Source organism: Nothobranchius furzeri, chromosome 8 (genome assembly GCF_043380555.1).
Source record: "Nothobranchius furzeri strain GRZ-AD chromosome 8, NfurGRZ-RIMD1, whole genome shotgun sequence".
Classification (NCBI taxonomy): domain Eukaryota; kingdom Metazoa; phylum Chordata; class Actinopteri; order Cyprinodontiformes; family Nothobranchiidae; genus Nothobranchius; species Nothobranchius furzeri.
In genome coordinates, this window is record NC_091748.1 from 57,200,412 (window position 1) to 57,212,202 (window position 11,791).

Below are 11,791 nucleotides of genomic sequence, written 5' to 3' on the forward strand. Positions count from 1 at the left end.
TATAACTGTCAGTAGAAACTAAATGGGGTTTCATCCGAGATGAATGATAACGTTTGCTCTCATTACTGTAATTTGTACTGTTCCTGGGTATTACATAGCCTACCACTGTCTTTAATAAGCTATAAATGTATGAATGTTGTGCTTGTGTTTTTTTGTGTTTCACACAAAAAACTTTACTTGAAACAAAACAATTTTTTGGTTTTTGTCCTCCTTTGTCTTTAAAAAGAGGGAGAGAAAAGAGCGGCGAGAGATGTTTTCATGCTTGTTTTCCGTCTCTGACACATCATTGAACACATTCAGATAAAGCCAAATTACCTTCTGCCCCATTGGTATGGATTTTAGAGTGGCAGCTTTGTCATTGTCACGTACAACACCAAACACTGAGAGAGCAGGTTATTCGAGATGTCAAATGCTAGGAGCTCAGTCAGTTAAGAAAAGCTTTTAAAGAATAAAAAAAAACCTGTACTAAAACTAAAATGAAATAGACGTCGTTTTTTTTGAGATTCTGTTGCTGTTTTTACTCCTAATTAAATGTTTTAAGAGGCTCTTTGCATGCATAATTCAAGCCTATTTTTCATTTGAGATGTTTTCTTATATTTTAAGTGCAAATTCAAAATAACAAAATAATACATTTAAAAATCAAATTTCATAATTTTAAAGCAATTTTTAAGTTACAATTGATTAAAATTCATTATTTAAGAACCTGTTCTACCAAATCATGTTGGAATAAGCATCTACAGATTTATTGTAATAAAGCAATGGCTGCTTGAACATCTGTAGGTCACATTTAAACTGTAGGCCATTCTATAAGAATGAAAGAGCATGTAATGGAAACAAATGATGAGAATAGGAACATCCACAACTGGCATTCACAAAATTAGCTTGAAAAGCATTTTTTTAAATGACAACATTTGAGGACTGCACTGATTTGAATGATCAATGATGCATAAAAAACGATGTAAATCAGTTTTTTGCAGCTTTAGTGAGACAAACAAGCAATGAGCAGTGCTTCTGTTTTAACCCTCTCAGGCTCAAAATAAGTTTTGATAAAAGGATGAACAACTAAGTCCTTCAGGGGTACATCTGAGTTAAAGAATGCTCATGAAATACGTATGTGGAGTAACCAGGTAGCAGTGGCGGGGCCAGAACGTAGCAAATGGCTGGGCCTAGAAAAATCTGGATGGGCCTAATTAATTTCAAAGCTCATATGAGATGTGTGCCGTGCGCCGCTCGTGTGCACGTCAAAATTACATGTTTTAAATAAATCTCTCAAACCACAAATAATCCTATGATAGAAGATTATATATTAGATATTTATTCCATGGATCTCCATTAAATTTCAATTTTAAGGACTGTTACCGACGCTGGACTCCCGCTCTGGGCCAAGACCTGCAAACTCTCTTGTGTGAACTTTCAGGACCTTGGACAGGTTCTAATCTCGGCCAGGTGTGCTGCTGTGCTCTTCTCAGCGTCCTAGCTGCAGGCTATCAGCTAAGAGCTGAAGATCCAAAAGACTGCAGCTTGCCAGAGGTCACCACATGTTTCAAAAATCAGGATTTTTGACTGTTCTGCAGGAGGTGGTGCAAAACCAGAAATCAGATCAGATGATTCTCAGCAACTGCGCCCTTCACCAGGGAATAATCAGCAAGCACGATCCAAGCGCGCGCACACGCACACCTTGACTAAGCAGCATACACCTCTGACCACACCCCCTTTCCTCACTGGCTCTCAAGGGCTCTGTCTCATTCAGGGCCACAAACAGCGACGCGCCGATGCGGTTCGGGATGACTCATCACCTCCGTGATCTTGCACCCGACCCCCCGGTCCAGATAACAACAACAGTAAAGCAATCAATTTCCCTCTGGGATTAATACAGTATTTTTGAATTTAATTGAAATAAACAGAACCAAATAAAATGGCCTTAGAGGACTAAAGCAGACCCGAAGAGATACCCGGATGAAACGATTCATTTCCTTAACCGGATTAAAGTAAGTGCTAGGAAAAGCATCAGATAAAAGGCCCTTGCGTGTCCGCTGCGTGCTGCGCATCGGTCTCATCCTCACACCCAGTCCTTTCTCAGTTTACACCGCTGACAATGTCAATGATGTCATCCGCAGACTCCAGGAGATGCCCTGTTCAGCTGTGAGAAGTCCAGGGCAGGAGGACGCTTCTGAGAAAAAAAAAATCATGAACCTCACTGTGTGGCAGGGATGGCATCAGAATATTTTCTCTGCAATAGGTTCATTAAAGCAATAATTTTATATTGTAATTGTTGTTACAACATAACTGGGGTTGCTAAGCAGTTACTTGCTTGGCCACATCTTGGTATTGCTACAACAACACCAAGCTACTGCCTGGCCCTGCCCCTGGTGGATGGGCACTCTGTCAAACTGGGTGGGCATGCGCCCACCCAGGCCCACCCATAGCTCCACCCCTGCCTGGTAGGTAGGTTTTAACTGTTGCAAATCTGCAATGCCTTTCTCCAGACTGACTGAATTCATAATGTGTGATGTCTTAAATCATTTGCTTTCTCAGGAGTTAGAGGTGTGTGTGATAATGACACAAGATTCATAAGGAGCAGAAGATAAACTGGCTTTAAGTGATTGGATGAAGATGTGTTATGTTCACAGCGCAAACAGAAAATGACCCAACATGAGAGAAAAAAAGGAAAACACAAATAAAAAAAGATTTTTCGTCACTGAAATGGTCTGTTGTGTGGTTTTTGGATGGAGACAGATTTTTCAGAATAAGAAATAAATAGCAAAAAGGTTCAGAGAACTCTTATTGATCTGGTGCTTTTCGAATCCATTTGCAAATTATATTTCAGACTGGCTGAACAGGAATGCAGCACAATTAGATGATGTATGGTGTTTGGTTCAGACAAATAGGTTACCCCCAGAAAGGAGCCAACTGCATAAACATTTACACTCCACAAAAACAGAAAGGGTTTTGTGATCAATTTTATCTTTTAAAGCTAAAAAAAGCAAATTTTTATAACCATACCAACTTTATTTATAAAGCACTTTTAAAAACGGCATGGCAGCCGACCAAAGTGCTGTACAGATAAAAAGTAAAACACAACATAAAAACTAAAACACAAACAATAATAAAAGTACACAACAAAGCAGCAAAATCACAGTAAATAAAATAATACATAATAAAAATAATTAATACAAGTTTGTAGTCCATCTGTTGCAGAAATGAGAACAATTAAATAATATACAGCCTCTGTGAGCAGGTTGGTACCACTTGCATAACTGTTCTGCAATCCCCCAAGGCGCTTCACAACACAGTCAATCATTCACCCATTCACACGCTGGTGGGGATGAGCTACAATGTAGCTACAGCTGCTCCGGAGCGCACTGACAGAGGTGAGGCCTGCCGAACACCGGTAGCCTGGTCTGCCAGACTTGTCCTCTGTTTAATTCTGCACAGAGAAAGAGTCTGGTAACTCACAGGCAGAGAGGCTCATGAGGGGCGGGACTAAGCAGCTCAAACAATAACCAATCAGAAAAAAGACAGAAATGCTGACTGTATCGCGCGACGCTGTAGTTTTTTTTAGCAGTAGTCAAAAATAGCATCTGGCAATGGTGCAAACAACCTTTTTTTTTTTAGAAATGCTTTTATCGCTTCTACTTGTTGTTTTAAAGACATTAGAGTCATTTAGAGCAGAGGAAAGAGCCGCAGCGAACTCCGCTTCAGTCGCCATGTTTATGACAAACTCGGCGTTGTGGTGTGTGACGTACGTTACTCAGCGCTGATTGGCTCGGTTAGAATTCTCACGGGTGGGGTTATTTGAATAGGAGAGTTCCCAGACCCTTTCTCTGTGCAGAATTAAACAGAGGAGGAGTCTGGCAGGCCAGGCTAGGGTACTGGTGCCATTGGTCCCTCTGATCACCACCAGTGTCTTACTGGACAACCCGCTCCACCTCCTGAGCTACTGCTGTTCCTAACACAAAGTCAGGAAACAACCAGGCTTGTGCAGCTATTAAAGCACATGAATTAACATTTTATATCTAACTTGAGCTCGCTGAGCTTTGGATGTAGGAAGAATGTTGTGACCTTTCAGAAATAGTTCCCAACTCTGCTCCTGAATGTTTTAAATCTACAGCTAATCAGCTGCAGCTGTCTCCATGTGTTCATTTAGCCAAATGTCAAACTAACCATTCACAACTGTCATAAAAACAGAATGCAAAACAATTTAAAAAATGGAAAAAAATGTTGTTTATTTAAAAAAATAAGTAGCATATATAAATAAAGGATGAAGGTTTGGATTTTGTGTGATTTGTGTCCAAATAAAAAAAAACATTATTACAGATCCAGCCAGCCCTGAAACTGACCACAACCTCAAAGCCTTTAAAAAATAAATAAATTCATAAATAAATAGAAACACCCATGCTAAAACATACAGCCTCATACATCGTGGCTCAGCTGGTGGCCTCATCACAATGATCTAAATCATACCATCAAGAAGTTTGACGTGGTTTGTTCCAATTCTCTTCATAAGCTTTTGAGAGGCTGCTTGTTGATTAGCCTCAGTTGCTTCCTGAGCTTTCACCTCCATTATCTAAAATGACTAAGAAACATCTAATGCACAGCCTCACTTACTTAGAAAAAAAAGAGCCAAAATCTGTCTGGCCTGCTCTGAGGGAGCCAAGTTGTGTTTTATTCCTGCTCTTCTCTGGACAGCCAGGTGTTTGCAGAGTCGATAATGTGCCGAGAAGGCGAGTCCAAGGCAAGCAAAGTACCAGCTCACACCTGCTGCCCCCTAACAACCCACATGACTGACTAATTAGACATCATACTTCACCCAGCCAGCACATCAGCAGGCACAGTGGCCAAACATGTGTCAGGACCTGTTATGTCACCTGAGACTATGAGGGATAATGTGTTTGAAGAAGCGTCAGGTGTGAAATTTCAGCCAGCTGAAAATAACCATCTTGTTTTTAGTGAAGTGAAGGAGATTCAGGAAACAGTGAGCTCGGCTTAAGGGTTGTCAGGGAAACGCATGAGGCCTGAACACGTCAAGTGGACCGATGCTGACCAAAAAGCTTAAGAAGTTGCTTTTTGAATAAATTTTTAAATGATCTCTGTAAAGAAGAGCAACACGGCAACATTAAAAAAGTTGTCTCTGAAGCACCAAAACCCTCTGGATTTTTTTAAATTACGATTTGCTGCACAGATCACTCAGCTGTGCCAAAGTTTCAGCATTTCTAACAAAACTTTTTTTATTCGTACTGCATGCTGTCAGTTTACAGCTTTGTTTTAAAAATCTGATAGACTGATTCAAACAATAACACTAAGGTCTAACACCCCCCACCCGCACCCCAAGTCTGTGCAGTTACCCTCCATAAAATACAACCACTAGATGCGCCGGGCTGGAACGCATTAGGCAACGCCAGCATCTGCATATTGAATTTACAGCTTTCAATAAGGTGCATTTCAATGAACACAGACGCAGCAAAGTATGCAAATAAGTAAAATGATGAGGTCCAAACCTGGGCTCATATCCCCCACAGCAACATCCGTCCACTGCTGCTGTTTTTAATTTATCTCCTCTGAATAAAATGATAAGATTTAATATCTTGTATAGTTTTTAAAAATACATTTCCTTGCATTCATTTCCTGGTTGTGTTCATTTAAATGACAAACACAAATGTCATCTTTATGAATCTTTAACTCATGCCTTCATGTTTGTTTACTATCATCCTGTAAGTGTGGTTCATTCAGATGTCAGCTTCTTCCATAGCTGCGCTGAACTCTTCATTCATTTAATGCATTCATTGACTGTCATCATATTTTGATTTTATGGTTCTTTGCTGAATTCCAACACTAAAATTATATTCTGCAGCAGCAACAACCCCATATTCCTGCAGGGTTGATTAAAATTTCATGCTATCATTACGTAAGCATAAACAGTGAAACAGCCATGAGTTTGAATAGATCAAAGCGTGTGGCCGTCAGCGTGCAAGGTAACTGTTGTTGTGGATTTATTTTCATTTTTCTTCGAAGATTTTTCGATTTTGGTGGAACAGCAGGCCTTAGAGCTCAGCTAGACTAAATATGAAACGCTGGGCACATTCATGATTAAACATTTATCAGTTTGATACACTTACTGAAAAAGAAATAAAAGTGAATGTTGTAGATTTTGTTTCTCTTTGTCTAGCCATGCTTTCAGCAAATTAACAATGAGAAAAGTGATGCATTTGCCTTGTTATGTTTAACATATTTAATCCTAACTGAAGTTATTGGAGTTTTTTAATTATGAACTCAAGTAAGAGCGAGCAAACAAGAGCAAACAGATTCTGAAATGTTTTCAAGTCTGTTTTTGATCAAGTTTACATGGCATTTAAACTAGGAGTGGGAATTTAACAAGTTAATTAAGATTAATGGATTAGAAAAATTTTAGAAAAAAACTATTTAATGTTAGCATTAAAATGTATGCCCTATATATCAATAATGTAATCAAGTTGCACCTCTAAAACTGCAGAGCCTGGGCTACAAGACCATTTAAATGTTTTTTGCATGCTTGAAACATAAATAAAACTACAAATATATTAATCGTGAGACATCACTTTTCAAAAAGAAAAGAAAGGAAGAAAAAAATCTACCTTTTTACTGTTATGTTTTCTAGTTGGCAGAAAGCAGGCAGGCAGTCATTTTATCAATATGGACTTTATTACAGCAGGAGGGACAAGCATACACATAGCATTCATCTTGTAACGTCAGCAGAACTTCCCCTGAACTCTACACTGCACCTCTATATATGTTAGTAGTGTTCTGCTGCCATCTAGTGTTCAGTGCAGTACACAACATTTACAATGTTCCATGTCCATTTACACTTCGTCAACAACAAATATACTAATATTTATGCATCTCAACAAATCCCACGATGGTTACCTTTATGAGACCAAAGTAAATCAATAGACCTTGTGGTTACAGAAATATATTCATTAAAGTGTTTATTTAATCTGTGTCTCTCTAACATTATATTTAACACAAAACATTAATTGAAGACAAATTGTCTTGAACGATTAAAATGTGATAAATCAAGATTAATTAATTACAAAGCCTCTGATTAGATTCACTTAAAATCAAATCCCACCCCTAATTTAAACTTTTACCACGCTATAAACCCTGTAACACCAGCACCTCATTCAGAGAATCCTGTTTGATGAGATTGGTAAGCGTGGGACTTTTAGAAAACAGCCTCTGCAGGTATAATTCAACCGCAAATTATTGCAGCATTCATTTGAGACGGCTGCCAATAGCATTAAACACAAATCATAATTTACAGCTTGTGGCTATAAGGAGAGACTCATTTAGTTTCCCTGCTCATTAGTTTATGTGGATGAGGAAGAAGAACACCTTCCATGTCCAGTTTTTATCTCTTTAAAAGCTTCTTGAATCCGTTCAGACTTACTTTTGATTCAGACTTATAGTGTTGGACAGACAGATGAAATGTGTTCAACACATTAGTGTCAATTTCAGCAACATATTATTTCCATTTGAATCAAATACAACAATAATTTAATTTAAAGCCACACAAAACGTAAACCTTCTCCGAGGCCTAGTGGTATGGGTGTCCACCCTCAAATTGGGATATTTGGGTTCAAATCATACCAAAGACTTTAAAATGGGGCCCCGATGCCTCCCTGCTTTACACTCAGCTTTAAGGGGATGGATTGGGGAGTTAAACCACCAAATAGTTCCTGAGCACAGCCACTGCTGCAGCTCACTGCTCCACATAGGGATGGGTCAAACGTGGAGATGCAATTTCACCAGTGTGTGATGATGACTACGGGGCTTTGATTTTAAATAAGTTTTCCAATACTTTGATGAAAGTTGAGTTACAACTATCGTAAACAACCCTGTCGCAGCCTGCTGTATAGCGCTAACAATGAACTTACGCTAACACAAGCCAACTGATATAAAGTTAGCCACGAAGCAAAAAGCTCTACACTGTGGGACAAAAATTATTATTGCAGCTTACAAATCCAGTAGAAACAAAGCTATCTTATTCTTGTGCTTTTTAGTTGACAAACTGAAAAAAGCTAATTGCTAGTCTTTAGCTCAGTGGCCTGGTGGGATGAGTGTCTGTCCTGGGACTGAGAGATCATTGTTCAGATCGTGGTTGGGTCATACCAGACACTGAAAAAATGGGACCCGATGCCTCCCTGCTTCACATTTGGTTTTAAATGGCTGGATTGGAGGGTTAAACCACCGAAACGGTTCCTGAGTGTGGCTGTGTCTGCAGCTCACCACCTGAGCCCGGAGACACAGCACATGGGCTACATACCAATAATCTCTGATGTTTGACCAAACTGGTTTTCACCCACCAGATTTTAGACTGGAGGCCAATACAATAATTACACTACATTTCTGCATTCAAACCAGTTCTTATGCAACCTGACTTAATGAACTTACTAATGAACTTAAATGACTTCAATAAACTGAAATACATGTATTTCTTCAATTCTGCTAGCAATACAAAACTGTTTAACCCATTATCCTAAAAGACAGACTGATGACAATGAAAATGTGCTTTTAATCATTTTTGGAGGTTTTTATCCACCTGTAGCAGATGTTCAATTGAACACTGAGCTTATGGTTTTGAGAAAGTGTTGAAGAGTTGCGTTCGGCTTCTGCTGAACAGAAACACTAATTTATACACCATGAAAACCAATTTACACCCCTGCCAAGAAGCGTGGTGTTATTTAGTCTGGCCAATCAGTGCACTCAACAAGAAACGATTAATAAAACAGGAAATAAAGGCACCAGGGGTGGTAAGTGGCAAGTGTTAGCATGATTAAATAATTAACAAGACAGAGCAGAGAAGAGGGATCAATCCGAGCCAAGGTTTATTTCTCTCATTGATTAGTTAAAATAATTAAAGAAATAGAAATCACTTTATTAATTATAGTGAAAGCTGATCACTCTTGTGGGCAGACTGGTGAAAGGCAAGAGCTTAATGGCTCCTATTCAAAGTGAAAAGGAGATGTGAAGTGATGAAGTCGTGTGTGTTTGCCTCCAGCAGCTTGTCATCTAAAACACTGATTATTCAAACTGCCTTCTACTTTACTGTCAAACTCCTTGTGACTGGAGAAAACTGATAAATAGGTTGTGTTTTATCAGTTTCTTTTTATCCTAGGGTTGAATAGGAAAAGGTGTGAGCAGTAAGTTAAAATCAATTATACAAGCAGTACATACATTATTCAGACTCTCATAACTTGTCAAACTTCTCTTCTTTCTCCTGCAGCAAATTAAATCTTAATTTTTTTAGGAGTGTTTTATTATTTCCTCCCTTCTAGAATGTGTCGTGCCACGTCTCTTCCTGGGCTCTGTGGAACTGAATGAGAGATTTATTTTTCCAAAATGAGAATTTGGTCCACTTAATAATTAGCAGACCTTGATTAAAGTCTGTTTGTGCAGAGCTGTAATAATGTTGCCTGCTCTCTCACTGAGCATCTCAGTATAAATATTTGGCAGAAGCCTGATGCAATAGTTTTGTTACATAGCAGGTACTTTGCTACTTGACTGTATGAATATGATGTTTTATTCCATCCTTAAGTAGACTCAGAGCATTTCCATTAACTTGTCTTTTTCAATTCCATTTGGAATAAGACATCCTGCAAGGAAAACCCATTAAAATTAAATATAGTTGTATTTTGTAGACGATATAAATAAAATAGTTACTGGAAGATAATGTGCAGGAACAGAGGTCTGCCTGAAAAAAAATCTGTGTTTGTATATGGCATGCTCTCCAAAATAAACGCAGAATCTTACCTAAAAACAAAGATCTCCCTTCCATTTCGTTCTTCTTTCCAAAGAAAAGGAAATGTGCCGGTAGAAACCCACGTCCGCCGTCCTATCCCCTCGCTTTCCTCCCCTTTCCTGGGAGAGACGGAGAGAGAATGAGAGAGAACTGAAGGGGGAGTCAGGGTTATACCAGGTTACTTACACCAATCGGACTAGTTCACGATTAATGTCCTTAATGTCCAATAATCCTTATTGAATAGACCAAGTTTAATTTATAACTGAAGCCCAATTTATATATTAAAATGTATGCGTGAAAGCGTTTGAAATCGTTTTTTGAATGCTTTGAAATTTCACAGGTAACCTACTTGTTGCCGCATGCACGGCATAACAAGCGGCCATAACCTGGAGTCCTGCCTTCAAAACGAGCGACTGCACTGCGGGTCGGATATTTATGACTCACCTGTGAACAGAGCGTGCACACACTGCCATAAACCTCTGTCACCACTGTTAAGAGTGGATTTTGTCCCCACTCACACAGAATAAATCTATGAACTTCGGTATACAAAACGTGTCATAAGAATTTACTTAAATGAGGGTGAATGGGCTATGGTAATATTTAAATGAATTGGAAGTTGTCACCAAGTAGTCCTGCATGTGTGCATATTGTGGGATTTTTCTTCTGTAAAATACATTTATACCACAGGGGGGTAGTAAACGCACATTTTTTGTCCAGATGAAATAAATAACCCTGGCCAGTTCTACGCAGATTAAACACGGCGCGCAGTGTTTGCCGGTGTTGTGCCATAAATCGACTCACTGCCAAAAAATGAGTAGCTTAGTTTTTTCCAGTTCGGACGTTGTTTTAAGTGTTGCTATTTGTCTTAAACGTTCACAATGAGAATATATTAATCCTTTTTGCAATATTTGCGATTGAAAGATGGTTTGTGGTAAGAACTGGCTTTCTTTATGTTACAGCCTTGATACAAAAAAATAAATAAACAATGTAAAATGGCGCCCGGTATTGAATGTAAACGTTGTATAAATGTAAATAAACAATTCTCCAGCGATGTGATTTTTCCCCCTTCCTTTCTTTAGTGGCTAATCATTTTTTGGCAGCGAGTCGATTTATGGCACAACACCGGCTTTAATTTGTGTCCGACTTGACGCCGACTTGTTCTGACGTCATGCCTACGTAGGCAACGATTACCTCGTGAGATCAAGGCAGCCGCAGATTTTGGAGCAAGGCGCTGCAGTTGCTCTCCACCGGCTGCAAAACCTAGGGCATGATGGGAAACGCCTGGCACTCACCTGATTTAAGTTCTGATTGGTTCACATTTTGATCCAAACATCCGGTGGTTGAATGCAAAATGTTAGTTGGTCACATGTATTCTTTAAACCATGTAACGTTGATGATGACAACTATATGGGCCATAGAGAGGAATGTGGTTTGTGTTCTTTTGTCACGTTTTCTATGAGCACACTAAAGCTACAGCTGATAAACTTTACTTATTATTACAGTCAGGTTTCCATATGCAATACATGATATCCACAAGCACATGAGGATGTGTTTCGGTTGCTAACAGGCACCATAATTAAAATAAATAATTAAACAAGTATGAACTCTAACGCGATATCTTCATTCATCGTACCCGCGAGCTACACACGTAGGTAAATATGTCCGATTTATATGCCGACTTTACACTGCCACTCCCCCTGCTGCGTCTGTCTGCTCTGTTTTCCAGGCGAGGCGCTGCTCAACTTGAACTAGGCCAAAAAGATTTAAAGCGTTAACCCTTTGCCGTCATTTTATTTTTTAAATGACCTGGACAAAGTAGAATGTCGTACATTTTAGGTATATATTTTTATTTTATTTCTTTATTTAAAAAATTGTGTCAAATGCATGAATTGTGTTGTGTAAATTTTGATTAATCAGGTATTAACGCGGTTATTTTTCTAGTTTAAAAATGTGACGTTTCAACACAAACGTGACGTCGGCCAACTATCGCGATATTTTGATTTCAGTTACCTACTA

General features: G+C 38.9%; 1 protein-coding gene across 5 annotated transcripts in view; it reads right to left on the reverse strand.

Moving 5' to 3' along the window:
* The window catches only part of LOC107393140 (voltage-dependent R-type calcium channel subunit alpha-1E), a 172,629-nt gene extending 162,707 nt beyond the window's left edge, over positions 1-9,922 (reverse strand). For all 5 annotated transcript variants that reach the window (XM_070554154.1, XM_070554153.1, XM_070554152.1 and 2 more), the window contains exon 1: positions 9,787-9,922. The gene's annotated coding sequence lies outside the window, so the exon portion shown is untranslated. The remainder of the gene's footprint in view (positions 1-9,786) is intronic.
* Positions 9,923-11,791: the final 1,869 nt, after the last annotated feature.